We start from the raw sequence: 17,992 nt of genomic DNA on the forward strand, positions 1-17,992 counted from the left end.
TGAAGCATAATAAAAATTGACAGCACATGTGACATTGTCTCACATACAAAGGCGACACATAGCCGACAAGGCTGTCTAACAACAAATCGTAAAGAAGACAACTGAAAGGGAAATAGGCTTACACATTTTCCTAATTGATTTTGGTGGTTGAATTGCCCAACACAAATAATTGGACTAACTAGTTTGCTCTAGATTATAAGTTTTACAGGTGTCAAAGGTTCACAACAAACCAATAAAAAGACCAAGAAAGGGTTCAAACAAAGAGAGCAAAAGACAACCGAAGTGTGCCCTGGTCTGGCGCACCGGATAGTGTCCGGTGCACCAGAGAACCCGACTTTGAACCGCTCACCTTCGGGAATTCTGGGAGCCACTCCGCTATAATTCACCGGACTGTCCGGTGTAGCACCGGACTGTCCGGTGTGCCAGCGGAGTAACGGCTACTACAACGCCAACGGTCGCCTGCAACAGCACCAAATGCGCTGCAGTGCGCGCAGAAGTCAGTCACGCGCCAGAAGGCGCACCGGACAGTCTACAGGACCTGTCCGGTGCACCACCGGACTGTCCGGTGGCCCAGAAGACAGAAGCTCCAACGGTCGAACTCTAACGGTCGGGTGATGTGGCTGGCGCACCGTACAGTGTCCGGTGGCGCACCGGACTGTCCGGTGCGCCATGCGACAGCAGCCTCCACCAAACGGCTAGTTTGGTGGTTGGGGCTATAAATACCCCCAACCACCCACCATTCATTGCATCCAAGTTTTCAGCCTTCAAACACCTTACAAGAGCTATAGCATTCAACACAAGACACAACCAAAGAGATCAAATCCTCTCCCAAGTCCAAAGATCATTATAATTAAATAGTGACTCGTGAGAGAGAGACTTGTGTTCATTTGAGCTCTTTTGCTTGGATTGCTTTTCTTCTTCCTTTTTTTTGTTGATTCCAACTCAACTGTAACCAAGGCAAGAGACACCAATTGGTGGTGGTCCTTGTGGGGACTTAGTGTCTCGTTTGATTGAGAAGAGAAGCTCACTCGGTCTAAGTGACCGTTTGAGAGAGGGAAAGGGTTGAAAGAGACCCAGTCTTTGTGACCACCTTAACAGGGAGTAGGTTTGCAAGAACCGAACCTTGGTAAAACAAATCACCGTGTCATCCGCCTTATTTGCTTGTGATTTGTTTTCTCCCTCTCTTTCGGACTAGTTTATAATTCTAACGCTAACACCGGCTTGTAGTTGTGCTTAAAGTTTGTAAATTTCAGATTTGCCCTATTCACCTCCCCTCTAGGCGACTTTCAATTGGTATCAGAGCCCGATACTTCATTAGAGCCTAACCGCTCGAAGTGATGTCGGGAGCATCCGCCAAGAGGGAGATCGGGACCGGCGACAAGTCCGCAAGCTCGGGGAGAACGCACTCAAGGGAGTCTGCCCACAAGCACAAGGATGAATCCTCTTCCTCCATCAAGTCCCAACAAGAGGGTGACAAGAAGAAGAAAATGAAGAAGGTGGTCTACTACGAGACTGACTCTTCGTCACCCTCCAACTCCGGCTCGGAATCGGCATCTGTCACGTCTAAGCACCATGAGCGCAAAAAGTATAGTAAAATGCCCCTTCGCTATCCTCGTATTTCAAAACGCACTCCATTACTTTCCATCCCATTAGGCAAACCACCTATGCTTGAAGGTGAAGATTATTCTATGTGGAGTGATAAAATGAGGCATCACCTAACCTCACTCCACAAAAGCATATGAGATATTGTTGAGTATGGAGCGCAGGTACCAAAGAAGGGAGACAAGGATTACGACTCGGAGGAGGTCGAACAAATCCAACACTTCAACTCCCAAGCCACTACTATACTCCTCGCCTCTCTAAGTCGAGAGGAGTATAATAAGGTGCAAGGGTTGAAGAGCGCAAAGGAAATTTAGGACATGCTCAAGACCGCGCACGAAGGAGACGAGGTGACCAAGATCACCAAGCGGGAGACGATCGAGGGGGAGCTCGATCGCTTCATGCTTCACCAAGGAGAGGAGCCACAAGCGATGTACAACCGGCTCAAGACCTTGGTGAACCAAGTGTGCAACCTCGGGAGCACCAAATTGGATGACCATGAAATGGTCAAGGTTGTTCTTAGATCACTCGTTTTCCTTAACCCTACGCAAGTTCAATTAATTCGTGGTGATCCTAGATACACACTAATGTCTCCCGAGGAAGTAATAGGAAAATTTGTGAGCTTTGAGTTGATGATCAAAGGCTCCAAGAAAATCATCGAGCAAGGTGCCTCCTCCACACCCAATGTGCAACCCGTGGCATTCAAGGCAACGGAGGAGAAGAAAGAAAACTCTACACCGAGTAGAGTCCCCATCGACGCCTCCAAGCTCGACAATGAGGAGATGGCGCTCATCATCAAGAGCTTCCGCCAAATCCTCAAGCAAAGGAGGGGGAAGGACTACAAGCCCCACTCAAAGAAAGTTTGCTACAAGTGTGGTAAGCCCAATCATTTTATTGCAAAATGTCCATTATCTAGTGATAGTGACAGGGGCGACGACAAGAAGGGAAAGAGAAGAGAAAAGAGGAGGTACTACAAGAAGAAGGGCGGCGATGCCCATGTTTGCCGGGAGTGGGACTCCAACGAGAGCTCCACCGACTCCTCCTCGCCGCAAACATCGTCGTCACCAAGGGCCTTCTCTTCCCCAACGTCGGCCACAAGTGCCTCATGGCAAAGGACGGAAAAAAGAAGAAGGTAAAATCAAGATCCTCCACTAAATATGCAACATCTAGTGATGAGGCTAATTCTAGTGATGATGAGGATGATTTATTGACACTTTTTGCCAACCTAAACATGCAACAAAAGGAAAAATTAAATGAATTATTTATTGCTATTCATGATAAGGATGAACTCTTGGATAGCCAAGAGGACTTTCTAATTAAAGAAAACAAAAGGCATGTTAAGGTTAAAAATGCTTGTGCTCTAGAGGTAGAAAAATGTGAAAAATTAACCAGTGAGCTAAGCACTTGCCATGATGTTATTTCTAACCTTAGAAATGAGAATGCTAAATTAATTGCTAAGGTTAAGAATTTACATGTTTGTGATGATTCTCTTGTTAGTCTTAGGAATGATAATACTAGTTTAATTACCAAGATTGACAAGTTAAATGCATCACTCTCTAGCCTTAAAATTGAGAATGAAAAATTAATTGCTAAGGCTAAGGAATTAAATGATTGCAATATTTCTATTTCCAATCTTAGAGATAAAAATGCCATATTACATGCTAAGATTGTTGAATTAAATTCTTGCAAACCCTCTACATCTACCGTTGGGCATGTTATCATTTGCACTAGATGTAGAGATATTAACATTGATGTTATTCATGATCACATGGCTATGATTAAACAACAAAATGATCATATAGCAAAATTAGATGCTAAAATTGTCGAGCATGAGTTAGAAATGAAAAATTTAAATTTGCTCGTAGTATGCTATATGGTGGGAGACGCCCTGGCATTAAGGATGGCATTGGCTTCCAACAGGGAGGCAATGTCAAACTTAATGCCCCTCCTAAGAGATTGTCTAACTTTGTTAAGGGCAAGGCTCCCATGCCTCAGGATAACGAGGGTTACATTTTGTACCCTACCGGTTATCCCGAGCACAAAATTAGGAGAATTCATTCTAGGAAGTCTCACTCTGGCTCCAATCATGCTTTTATGTATAAGAGTGAAGCATCTAGTTCTAGGCAATCAACCCGTGCTAAATTGCCTAAGAAGAAAACTCCTATTGCATCAAATGAACCTAATATTTCATTTAAGACTTTTGATGCATCTTATGTGCTTACTAACAAATCAGGCAAAGTAGTTGCCAAATATGTTGGGGGCAAACACAAGGGGTCAAAGACTTGTGTTTGGGTACCCAAGGTGCTTGTTTCTAATGTCAAAGGACCCAAGACCGTTTGGGTACCTAAGAACAAGGCCTAAAATTGTTTTGTAGGTTTATGCATTCGGGGGCTCAAGTTGGATCATCGATAGCGGGTGCACAAACCACATGATAGGGGAGAAGAAGATGTTCTCCTCCTATGAGAAAAACCAAGATCCCCAAAAAGCGATCACATTCGGGGATGGGAATCAAGGTTTGGTCAAAGGACTTGGTAAAATTGCCATATCTCCTGACCACTCTATTTCCAATGTTTTTCTTGTAGATTTTTTAGATTACAATTTGCTTCTTGTTTCTCAATTATGTAAAATGGGCTACAACTGTCTTTTTACGGATATATGTGTTACTGTCTTTAGAAGAAGTGATGATTCAGTAGCATTTAAGGGAGTGTTAGAGGGTCAGCTATACTTGGTAGATTTTGATAGAGCTGAACTCGACACTTGCTTAATTGCTAAAACTAACATGGGTTGGCTCTGGCACCGCCGACTAGCCCATGTTGGGATGAAGAATCTTCATAAGCTTCTAAAGGGAGAGCACATTTTGGGACTAACAAATGTTCATTTTGAGAAAGACAGGATTTGTAGCGCATGTCAAGCAGGGAAGCAAGTTGGTGTTCATCGTCCACACAAGAACATCACGACGACCGACAGGCCGCTTGAGCTACTCCACATGGACCTATTCGGCCCGATAGCTTACATAAGCATCGGTGGGAGTAAGTATTGTCTTGTAATTGTGGATGATTATTCTCGCTTCACTTGGGTGTTCTTTTTGCAGGAAAAATCACAAACCCAAGAGACATTAAAGGGATTCTTGAGACGAGCTCAAAATGAGTTCGGCTTAAGAATCAAGAAAATTAGAAGCGACAACGGGACAGAGTTCAAGAACTCACAAATCGAAAGCTTTCTTGAGGAGGAGGGCATCAAGCATGAGTTCTCTTCTCTCTACACGCCACAACAAAATGGTGTAGTGGAAAGGAAGAATAGAACTCTATTGGACATGGCAAGGACCATGCTTGATGAGTACAAGACTTCGGATCGGTTTTGGGCGGAAGCGGTCAACACCGCTTGCTACGCCATCAACCGGTTATATCTACACCGAATCCTCAAGAAGACATCGTATGAAACTCCTAACCGGTAAAAAGCCCAATGTTTCATATTTTAGAGTCTTTGGTAGCAAATGTTTTATTCTTGTTAAAAGAGGTAGAAAATCTAAATTTGCTCCTAAGGCTGTAGAAGGCTTTTTACTAGGATATGATTCAAACACAAGGGCATATAGAGTCTTTAACAAGTCCACTGGACTAGTTGAAGTTTCTTGTGACATTGTGTTTGATGAGACTAACGGCTCTCAAGTAGAGCAAGTTGATCTTGATGAATTAGATGATGAAGAGGCTCTGTGCGTCGCACTAAGGAACATGTCCATTGTGGATGTGTGTCCTAAGGAATCCGAAGAGCCTCCACATGCACAAGATCAACCATCTTCCTCAATGCAAGCATCTCCACCAACTCAAGATGAGGATCAAGCTCAAGATGATGATGATAAAGATCAAGAGGAGCTACCTCAAAAGGAGGACAATGATCAAGGGGGAGATGCTAATGATCAAAACAAGAAAGATGATGAGGATCCAAGACCGCCACACCCAAGAGTCCACCAAGCAATCCAACGAGATCACCCCGTGAACACCATCCTCAGCGATATTCATAAGGGGGTAACCACTCGATCTCGTGTTGCTCATTTTTGTGAACATTACTCTTTTGTTTCCTCTATTGAGCCACACAGGGTAGAGGAAGCACTTCAAGATTTGGATTGGGTGATGGCGATGCAAGAGGAGCTCAACAACTTCATAAGGAATGAGGTATGGTATTTAGTTCCACGTCCTAACCAAAATGTTGTAGGAACCAAGTGGGTCTTCCGCAACAAGCAAGATGAGCATGGTGTGGTGACAAGGAACAAAGCCCGACTTGTGGCCAAAGGGTATTAACAAGTCGAAGGTTTGGATTTCGGTGAAACCTATGCACCCGTAGCTAGGCTTGAATCAATTCGTATATTACTTGCCTATGCTACTTACCATGGATTTAAGCTTTACCAAATGGACGTGAAAAGTGCCTTCCTTAATGGACCAATCAAGGAAGAGGTCTATGTTGAGCAACCTCCCGGCTTTGAAGATAGTGAGTACCCTAACCATGTTTATAAACTCTCTAAGGCGCTTTATGGGCTCAAGCAAGCCCCAAGAGCATGGTATGAATGCCTAAGAGATTTTCTTATCGCTAATGGCTTCAAAGTCGGAAAAGCCGATCCTACTCTCTTTACTAAAACACTTGCAAATGATTTGTTTGTATGCCAAATTTATGTTGATGATATCATATTTGGGTCTACTAACGAATCTACATGTGAAGAGTTTAGTAGGATCATGACTCAAAAATTCGAGATGTCTATGATAGGGGAGTTGAAGTATTTCTTAGGATTTCAAGTCAAGCAACTCCAAGAGGACACCTTCATTAGCCAAACGAAGTACATTCAAGACATTCTCACCAAGTTTGGGATGAAGGATGCCAAGCCCATCAAGACACCCATGGGAACCAATGGGCATCTCGACCTCGACACGGGAGGTAAATCCGTAGATCAAAAGGTATACCAGTCGATGATAGGTTCTTTACTCTATTTATGTGCTTCACGACCGGATATTATGCTTTCTGTATGCATATGTGCAAGATTCCAAGCCGACCCTAAGGAAGTTCACCTTAGAGCCGTGAAACGAATCTTGAGATATTTAGTTTATACTCCTAAGTTTGGTCTTTGGTGCCACAGGGGATCCACATTTGAATTAATTGGTTATTCCGATGTTGATTGGGCAGGGTGTAATATTAATAGAAAGAGCACATCAGGGACTTGCCAGTTCTTGGGAAGATCTCTGGTGCCTTGGGCTTCAAAGAAGCAAAATTCTATGGCTCTTTCTACCGCCGAAGCTGAGTATATTGTCGCAGGCCATTGTTGCGCGCAATTGCTTTGGATGAGGCAAACCCTTAGGGACTATGGTTACAAATTAACCAAAGTTCCTCTTCTATGTGATAATGAGAGTGCAATCCGCATGGCGGATAATCCCGTTGAGCATAGCCGCACTAAACACATAGCCATTCGGTATCACTTTTTGAGGGATCACCAACAAAAGGGGGATATCAAGATTGCATATGTTAACACCAAAGAACAATTAGTCGATATCTTTACCAAGCCATTAGATGAGCAAACATTTACCAAACTTAGGCATGAGCTAAATATTCTTGATTCTAGGAATTTTGATTGATATTTTGCACACATAGCTCATTTATATACCTTTGATCATAATTCTTTCCTTGCTATGACTAATGTGGTTGTCAAGTGTATTTCAAGCTAAGTCATAGATTGAAAGGGAAAAGGAGTCTTCGGCGAAGACAAAGGCTTCCACTCCACTCCGTCGAATTATTCATCCTTCGTCGTTGCTCCACACCTCTCTCTAATTTGGTATAATCTTCACTCATATGTTATTTACCATAAGGGGAGAAAGTAGTTAAAAGGGCTCTAATGACTCCATTTTTGACGATTCATGCCAAAGGGGGAGAGAGTATTAGCCCAAAGCAAAAGGACCGCACCACCACCAATTTCAAAATTTTAGTCTTTCAATTTGTTTTTAATAGTGTTTTCAAATTGGTATCTTATTATTTGTATAATTTCAAATTGGTATACCCTCTTCAAAATTAATATCTAAAACCCTCTTGAACACTAAGAGGAGGATTTCATTAAGGGGGAATTTTGCTTAGTCAAAGGAAAAACATTTGAAACAGGGGGAGAAAATTTCAAATCTTGAAAATGCTTCTCAAAATCTTACTCATTTACCTTTGACTATTTTGCAAAAGACTTTGAAAAGAATTTCCAAAACATTTGCAAATCAAAACAAGTGGTGCAAGCGTGGTCCAAAATGTTAATTAGAAGAAAGCCATCCATGCATATCTAGTAGAAATAATTATTGGTTTCATTCCAAGTAACCTTTGCACTTACATTATGCAAACTAGTTCAATTCTGCACTTTTATATTTGCTTTGGTTTGTGTTGGCATCAATCACCAAAAAGGGGGAGATTGAAAGGGAAATAGGCTTACACCTTTTCCTAATTGATTTTGGTGGTTGAATTGGCCAACACAAATAATTGGACTAACTAGTTTGCTCCAGATTATAAGTTTTATAGGTGTCAAAGGTTCACAACAAACCAATAAAAAAACCAAGAAAGGGTTCAAACAAAGAGAGCAAAAGACAACCGAAGTGTGCCCTGGTCTGGCGCACCAAACTGTCCGGTGTGCCACCGGACAATGTCCGGTGCACCAGAGAACCCGACTCCGAACCGCTCACCTTCGGGAATTCTGGGAGCCACTCCGATATAATTTACCGGACTGTCCGGTGTGCCAGCGGAGTAACGGCTACTACAACGCCAACGGTCGCCTGCAACAGCATTAAATGCGCTACAGTGCGCGCAAAAGTCAGGCACGCGCCCGAAGGCGCACCAGACAGTCTACAGGACCTGTCCGGTGCACCACCGAACTGTCCGGTGGCCCAGAAGACAGAAGCTCCAATGGTCGAACACTAACGGTCGGGTGACGTGTCTGGCGCACCGGACTGTCCGGTGCGCCATGCGACAGCAGCCTCCACCAAACGACTAGTTTGGTGGTTGGGGCTATAAATACCCCCAACCACTCACCATTCATTGCATTCAAGTTTTCAGCCTTCAAACACCTTACAAGAGTTATAGCATTCAATACAAGACACAACCAAAGAGATCAAATCCTCTCCCAAGTCCAAAGATCATTACAATTAAATAGTGACTCGTGAGAGAGAGACTTGTGTTCATTTGAGCTCTTGCGCTTGGATTGTTTTTCTTCTTCATTCTTTCTTGATTCCAACTCAATTGTAACCAAGTCAAGAGACACCAATTGCATGATGGTTCTTGTGGGGACTTAGTGTCCCGTTTGATTGAGAAGAGAAGCTCACTCGGTCTAAGTGACCGTTTGAGAGAGGGAAAGGGTTGAAAGAGACCCGGTCTTTGTGACCACCTCAACGGGGAGTAGGTTTGCAAGAACCGAACCTCGGTAAAACAAACCACCGTGTCATCCGCCTTATTTGCTTGTGATTTGTTTTCTCCCTCTCTTTCGGACTCGTTTATAATTCTAATGCTAACCCCAGCTTGTAGTTGTGCTTAAAGTTTGTAAATTTCAGATTCGCCCTATTCATCCCCCCTCTAGGCGACTTTCAACAACACACTCATTGCATCATTTTATCACTCCACATACAATAATCTTCACCATCAAAATATGGTGGTTTGCCTAGGGGTACGGAAAGTAATGGAGCACGCTTTGAAATACGAGGATAGCATAGGGGCATCTTACTATACTTCTTGCGCTCATGGCGCTTAGAAGTAGTCGACGACTCGGTGCCGGACGTGGAGGGCGACGAAGAGTCGGTCTCGTAGTAGACCACCTTCTTCATCTTCTTCTTCTTGTCACCTCTCCGATGTGACTTGATGGAGGAAGAGGATTACTCCTTATACTTGTTGCTAGACTCCCTTGAGAGAGTCCTCCCCGAGCCTACGGGCTTTTCGCCGGTCATGATCTCCCACTTAGCGTGATCTCCAGACATCACTTCAAGTTGGTTAGGCTCTTAATGAAGCACTGGCTCCGATACCAATTGAAAGTCGCCTAGAGGGGGTGAATAGGCGAAACCTGAAATTTATAGACTTAAACACACACTAAAGGTCGGGATTAGCGTTAGAATTAAATTCAAGTCCGAAAGATTATTTATCTTGCTAGGAGTTGCTTAAAGAGTGCGGATGACGTATGGGAGCAACCTCAAATTAATACTAGCAAGGAAATGTTAGAGAGAGGAAAGAGGGCAAACAAATCAAGCGAGAATCAAAGCGAGTACACATGGTGATTTGTTTTACCGAGATTCGGTTCCAAAGAACCTAGTCCCCGTTGAGTAGGCCACAAAAGTCGGGTCTATTTCAACCATTTCCCTCTCTCTCAAACGGTCACTTAGACCGAGTGAGCCTTCTCCTTAATCACACGGGTCACTAAGACCCCGCAAGGACCACCACACACTTGGTGTCTCTTGCTTCGCTTACAAGCACTTAGAAAAGAAGTGGGGAAGGAAGAAAGGCAATCCAAGAAACAAGAGCGCAAATGAACATAAACACACACTCTCTCTCAAGTCACTAAGTGGTTGAGATGAATTTGGGACTTGGAGAGGGTTTGATATTTGGAATCGTGTCTTAGAGTGAATGCTCTAGCTCTTGTATTGAATATGATCTTCAGAAAACTTGGATGCCAATGAATGAGGTGGTTGGGGTGATTTTGGGACTTGGAGAGGGTTTGATCTTTGGAATTGTGTCTTGGAGTGAATGCTCTAGCTCTTGCATTGAATATGATCTTCAGAAAACTTGGATGCCAATGAATAAGGTGGTTGGGGTGAATTTGGGACTTGGAAAAGGGTTTGATCTTTGGAATCGTGTCTTGGAGTGAATGCTCTAGCTCTTGCATTGAATATGATCTTCAGAAAACTTGGATGCCAATGAATGAGGTGGTTGGGGTATTTATAGCCCCAACCACTTCCTAGCCGTTGGCAAGGGCTGCTGGCGGTGGGTGCACCGGACAGTTTGGTGCGCCACCGGACAACACTGTGCATTGTCCGGTGCGCGCCATGTCAGCACACCTGTTAGGGTTCGGAGCAGTTGACCGTTGGAGTCGTTTGTCGTCTTGCTGCACCGGACAGTCCGGTGCCACACCAGACAGTTCGGTGACCTCTGACTTCTGCGCTCTAACTTAAACACACACTAAAGGTCGGGGTTAGCGTTAGAATTAAATTCAAGTCCGAAAGATTATTTCTCTTGCTAGGAGTTGCTTAAAGATTGCGGATGACGTATGGGAGCAACCTCAAATTAATACTAGCAAGGAAAGGTTAGAGAGAGGAAAGAGGGCAAACAAATCAAGCGAGAATAAAGCGAGTACATATGGTGATTTGTTTTACCGAGGTTCGGTTCCAAAGAACCTAGTCCCCGTTGAGTAGGCCACAAAAGCCGGGTCTATTTCAACCCTTTCCCTCTCTCTCAAATGGTCACTTAGACCGAGTGAGCCTTCTCCTTAATCACATGGGTCACTAAGACCCCGCAAGGACCACCACACACTTGGTTTCTCTTGCTTCGCTTACAAACACTTAGAAAAGAAGTGAGAAAGGAAGAAAGGCAATCCAAGCAACAAGAGCGCAAATGAACACAAACACACACTCTCTCAAGTCACTAAGTGGTTGAGATGAATTTGGGACTTGGAGAGGGTTTGATCTTTGGAATCGTGTCTTGGAGTGAATGGTCTAGCTCTTATATTGAATATGATCTTCAGAAAACTTGGATGCCAATAAATGAGGTGGCTTGGGTGATTTTGGGACTTGGAGAGGGTTTGATCTTTGGAATTGTGTCTTGGAGTGAATGCTCTAGCTCTTGTATTGAATATGATCTTCAGAAAACTTGGATGCCAATGAATGAGGTGGTTGGGGTGAATTTGGGACTTGGAGAGGGTTTGATCTTCGGAATTGTGTCTTGGAGTGAATGCTCTAGCTCTTGTATTGAATATGATCTTCAGAAAACTTGGATGCCAATGAATGAGGTGGTCGGGGGTATTTATAGCCCCAACCACTTCCTAGCCATTGGCAAGAGATGCTGGCGATGGGTGCACCGGACAGTTCGGTGCGCCACCGGACAGTACTGTGCATTGTCCGGTGCGCGCCACGTCAGCGCACCTGTTAGGGTTCGGAGCAGTTGATCGTTGGAGTCGTTTGTCGTCTTGCTGCACCGGACAGTCCGGTGACCTCTGACTTCTGGCGCGGTACTGTAGCGCACTGTAGCTCTACACGGTCGACCGTTGGCGTGCAGTGAACCGTTGCTTCGCTGGCTCACCGAATAGTCCGGTGGCACACCGGATAGTTCGATGAATTATAGTGGAGCGCGCCTGGCAAAAACACGAGAGTGGTTGGATTGTTGTCTGCCTCTGCTAGCGCACCGGACAATGTCCGGTGCGCCAAATTTCAGCACACTCAAGTCCTTTTTGCTCCAAATAAATTGTGTCCCCTAACTGAATTCTTTCTTGGTTTGTATTGAACCTTATGCACCTGAAATAAATCATATCTAGACAAACTAGTTAGTCCATGTGGTTTGTGTTGTACGTCAACCAACACAATCGATTATTGGAAATGGTTAGCTCTATTTCCCTTTCAATAACAGAAAGTGACGTTATACTCGGTACAAAACTAATAGCTAAACTAAGGGTGAGTTTACATCTCATATTATACTCTTTGCCCCCTAGATTATCTCCATACCTTTTCTACCCTTATGCCTATTTTTTTACATTTTTCCACCAAAGCACCGGGTTGTACTTGGCCACCGTTGTTAGAATGGAAAAGTAAAATGAAAAAAGTAAAGAAAGAATGGAATTCGCATCAGTGTTAGCAACTCTTTACAGTAGTTAGAAGTTAGCATGGGACCCTAATGGCCGATATGGATAAAAAAAAGAACCTGGTATTCTCCAGTGAGAGTCGTGTAATAGAAACTAATTAGTAATTTGGAGAAAACGATTTCGATGTGTTGGCGACGAAGAGATACCAGCACAAAATACTGCAACAGGTGTCCTGTAAAGTTTTTTTGATGTTTACCAAAAATGCAAAGTATACGAAAAAATACATTTTTATAGTTAATTGTGAGTTTTTGGCCTTCTATACTTTTGCCTCCTTTTCAACTTTTTCTTCTCAAGCTCAGCTTGTTTTTAGGTTTTCCTCATGTGCTTTCCAAAATGTTGTTACAAAAGTTAAGAGGGTAGAGATCACCGCAAAAAAGTCACCGCAGGCGTAGGGTAAGGAGATACAAGGATCAAATATCTAAAGTCTTAAAACTTGACCCGCTTTCGGCGCCTCCCCGCGTCCGGCAGGATGCGCGCCATCCGTCGCATGACTCGTGTCCTTTGTGGTTGTGGGTCCGACGCACGCGGACGCGAAACCTCGCTTCCCAGTTCCCACGGACGCAAAATTTCTAGCCACGATCTCCCACGCGGCCACACCACATGTTCACACCCTCTCTCCTCGTACTTCTCCTCTCTCCCACGCCATCCCTCCTGGCCTCCCGAGTCCCGAGCGCTGTCGCCGCGAGTCGCTCGCTCTTGTCTCCCTCTCCCCCTCCGGCCCTGCCTCATCCAGAATTCCAGATGCTCTACTTCCTACCCGCGCTCGGTGTGCCCGACCTGCACCGCCGCACCGACCTATTGCCCTTCTCTGCGGAGAGCAAGCTGCTGTCGTGGATCGAGTTCCTCAAGTCGCTGGGCTTAACGACGTGACCTTCTCCTCCCTCCTGTCGTGCCCTTCTTGTCTTCCCCGGCTCAGGCGACCTCCAGCTACAGCGGTGGCGATGGGGTGAAGAAGCTCTGGGATGTCCTCGACTCCTACAAGAAGAACCTCTCACTCCAACACCTTTAGTAAGTAGATCAAAAATGTGCAGCCATTGTGCCTATATCTCCTTCATAAACCCCAAACTCTGACGACAGATTCTCCCTCATCTGCCACCTCTAATCCATATCTTCGTATGAACGGTGCTGGAATAAGGAACAAGAAGGTGTGCGTGGATCTTTCCTGCTGGTTCATGCAGTCAACCGCTCCCCGGTAGCCCGACCTTCCCCGGGGACAAGTTATACCTCAAGAACATCTTCCACCGCGTCTGAGCGCTCAACTGCAGCCTCATCTTCGTCTACTGCATCAAAATCTCATTAAAACTTAACACCATGACTATTTTTGTTGGTAATGTTATGGTTATGGATCGTTTTTCCATTTATGTTTTAACATGTAATCTTGTTTGTTGTAGGTCTTTACTACGACTGCAACTTTGGAGTTTGGTATTCATATGATCAATAGACTCAACAGTGTGTCCCTCGTAAATGGTAGGATCAGAGTGCTTCTGCTATGTCATCTTCGACACTTCCTGGTGTTTGCAACAAACAAAGTGCTTCTATGTTGTGCAGTTCTTGTTTCTTACAAGTGGTGGTGGTGGTAGTGGTTTGGCCTCTATGTGAGCATTGGTCTAGAGGATCGTGAAGCTATGCGGCTCTTCTTTCATGTTCAAGATGAAGTTCATGAAGCTTGGATTGAATCTGGATACCTTTAAGGATGATGGCAATGAAGTCAGGTGATCGATCGCTTCTTTTAATTTGGCTTTTACCTTGTTTCTTTAATGTTGCCTTTGAATCCTTGTGTTGTTCTTAGAATCTGACTGATTTTTATTTATTTCAATTATAAATGGTATGATCTGACTAAGAAATTCCTAGATGCATTCTCCCTGATTGTCGTTACTGTTGATGGATACTAGATGATTATATAATCTGTGGTAAAGTTTTCCCAATAAGCTCAGTTGTGCAGAGCGTTTGTTTCGTGGTACTTGTAGACACTCTTCTTAGTTAGAGTGAAATTATTTACTTTATGAATAACTAGATCCATATAGGATGCAGTGATGTTATTTAGGATGGAGGGATTCTTATCTCTCTTTGTTGTGTGCTGGATCCAAGACTGAACCATTGCATAACTTTGCCCTTCAGAAATTTGTAGGGCATGCTAATGGTAAGCCAACACTAAATATTTATGGTCTGCATCATTATGGCACAATGTCCAACTTCCACCTTTCATTTAAGTTGTAAATATATTTTCAGATGATAGTTGCTCTTTATTTCAGAAACCGATGATATTTTTGGTTGCTGCCAAGGTAAGTGGGCAAAGTATGCATATTATATAGTATGCAGACATTCAAATACCAGTTTAATTTACCATATTTGTTTCACATTTCTAACCTAGTTCAACTGATATCTTCTTTTTATATTTAAAAAAAAATGCAGCTTAGTCTTGGTAAAATGCACACAAAAAATTGAATGTCAGACTTAAGAGTTGAGATCAGTCGCTAATATTTGTCAAAACTGTGAACTTGCAATAGACGAATGCACCAGAACAGAACATTCCATGGTAAGATGATTATATGAATATCTTGAATGATAAAAAGAGCAAATAAAAGATCACTTTTTGTTTCCTTGTTTGTCTTCTAGCCTTCTAGGTTGCAATCCAATAACACTTGATTCTATGCACAAACATCTGCTTTTATTTGCCAGGCTATCACTTTCACCTTGTTGAGATATAGGAAACTCAAAAGACACTATGAGTCTCATGAATACAATTACTGTCTAGCATGATAATTGTTGTTCATTTTTTATGCATAGTACCAATTTAATGAAATAGTATAACCTGCAAATTTTCTTTAATATTCAATGACATTCTCATGGCATGGCTTGAATCTTTATTCTTCACAATTTACCAAGGTATGCATACTTTAACTCTTTAATCAATTACACCAAACACAGGACCAGATCTTAGGGTGAAACAAAAATAGTTAAACTGACCTTACCATGCTATGACCAACATGAGTCCATTCTCTCCCAAGGTCTTATTGTTTGGTTTAGAGTGCTGATAAATTTTTGGTGCTTCTCCCTGTAATCAGTAATAGCATACTAAAAGTACCTTTGAACTAGAAACCTTATGATATTATTTTTCCACAATAAATTCTTAGTGCTTCTCCCTGTATATCAGAGGTTATAATCACTCCTGAGCACAACGAAGAAGGTATTTACACGGTCAGATTCTACATTCAGGTATTTATTGTTTAAACCATTTGACCGATAAGTTTGAGGCTGCTTCTGATGAAACATTTCCTATAAGCTTGATGAAACATATGTTGATAAAGCTTTGTTTCTTAACATGTCCAGCGAAGCTTTCTTTCTTAACATGTTGCTATTGTGTCCAGCGAAGATGCAGGCTATCTGCTGCTAATGTTGCTGCCGAAGAAATGAACTTCGTACTTTTATGTAGAGGCAACACTTACTAATATGATGCTCGAATTTGCGATGAACGATGTGTGTGTGCTATTTTTGGACCACTGGTATTTAAAACTGACAACCATGAAGTTTTGGTACACATGAATCCCAAGCACTTTGTGTAACATATGGCTAAACACAACATTGATGCCTGATTTGTGATCCAGCTGATTTTGATGTTAATTTATTATACATGTATATATCTTTGCAATGACTTCTTATGTATATGGTTATATTGCAAATACTATTGTCTCTTTACTGTCTCCCGATAGGGCGCCCGAATGGGTGCCTCCTCTTCTAGTTTACTTGATGAACCAAGTAAATTCCTACGGGTAGATCTGCTTACCTTGTTTGAAGGGGCAACGGATAGGATCCTCGCCAAAATGCTTGATCATCGCGTCAGCCTTTTTACCCTGGAACCAAGTTTAAATTCAATTATTCAACCAACAAGAAATGAAGGGCACATTGCATGTGAACTATGAGCACGGATAAAGAAAGCATACCACTTCGGAAAACAATGAAGATAACGATTCCAGCATTGTCGGTGAACTCTTTCAGTTTCTACACAACGCAACTAATGCCCGTTTAGAAGCAATTGAGATACCGAGACACTCAATTATCATACAGTTTCATAAGAACACAATGAAACTTCACAATGTCAGTTTCAGCATCTAAGATAGATTAAACTGTGTATACCTTTCTTTTCGAACAAGCACAAAAAAAGAAAAGTTTACCTATCTACATGAACTACTCACATGTATTTTAGCTTGTTTGTTGTTTTTGAACTTGCTGGTTTTGCCCACTTAAAATTAATGAAATCTTATATGAAGGCTCTAAGAAGTCCATGCAGCACAGGGAATTCTTCAAACAACTAGGTCCAAAAGGACACAATTTTTAAGAAAAATACTTCCATTTGCGCAATGGAAGGTTGTGGTTTTCACTTAAACTTACTAGCTAGAAAACATACCAATGTTTCTTTTTTTCTCGAAATCACATGAGTTGTGCTTCATTATATCAATATTTTTTTCTCGAACCTTCTCCATCCCTTTACTAACCCTGAGGCAGACAGTTCACGCCCGAGGCAGTCACAACTCACCCGAGGCAGTCACGACTCGCCCGAGCACATCACCGACTCACCCAAGCGCAGTTCTGACTCGCCTGAGCACGTGTTGGGTGACTGTTCGGTGAGGCCGAGGCTAGCCCAAGTTTGGCCAACTTAGCCAAACTTCTTCACTGCTTTTTGGCTCGACTTGAGAAGTTCCCTAGCCCTTAGATGAATATTGTTAGCACCTAAAACAAATGACCAAGTGCTAGAAACATATATTTGCTTCAATTTTCTTTCGAAACACCCGTGCTCATGCTCATAAGAGGAATGTTAGTTCTTAGTAATGTGTTGAACATTTAATCACCAAAATAACTGAAAATGAGCCAAAAGCACATTTTCCTTTCACTTTCATGTCGCAAGAAAGGTTGCTTGGGAGCTGCTAAGAGTTGTGAAAGGGGTGTGAATTAGTAGCGTAATCTAGATAAAGTCTAATAAGTTTTGTTATACACGTACTTAGCTGATGATGATATCAGCGAGAATAAGTGCTTGTTTGGAAGCACATGAGTTTCTAATGAACCAGTTTTATCTCCGGTTTTTAGAAAAAGGAAAGATGACGACGGAGATAAACCCTATACCCAAAACCGAACAAAGCCAGAATGATGTCTACGCAATCAGCAGCCATCAGCCGCACGGAGATTTGCTATTCTTGCTACTGTTGTACGCGTGGAGAGGAGAGCACACCTATACTATACTGTCGTCCAACTTACCTGCTTGCCGGACGGCACACTGGGCTCACCCCACTCCACAACCTTCTTTTCTAGCGCCTCAGTCTCATTTCCTAGCCTCTTTGAAGCCATATAATAAAGCAACGTTACAACCGACCGACCGCAGTTCCAGATCCAGTCCTTGGCGTACAAGAAATTGAAACTCATAAGGCCTTGTTCGGTTACATGGGATATAATCCCACCATGGATTTAATCCGGATATGGATTGGGTGAATCCATATCTCACACCCAATCCCATGGTGGGATTAAATCCATCAACAAATCCATGTGACTTTCAAAGCTAGTTAT

Source organism: Zea mays, chromosome 2 (genome assembly GCF_902167145.1).
Source record: "Zea mays cultivar B73 chromosome 2, Zm-B73-REFERENCE-NAM-5.0, whole genome shotgun sequence".
Lineage (NCBI taxonomy): Eukaryota > Viridiplantae > Streptophyta > Magnoliopsida > Poales > Poaceae > Zea > Zea mays.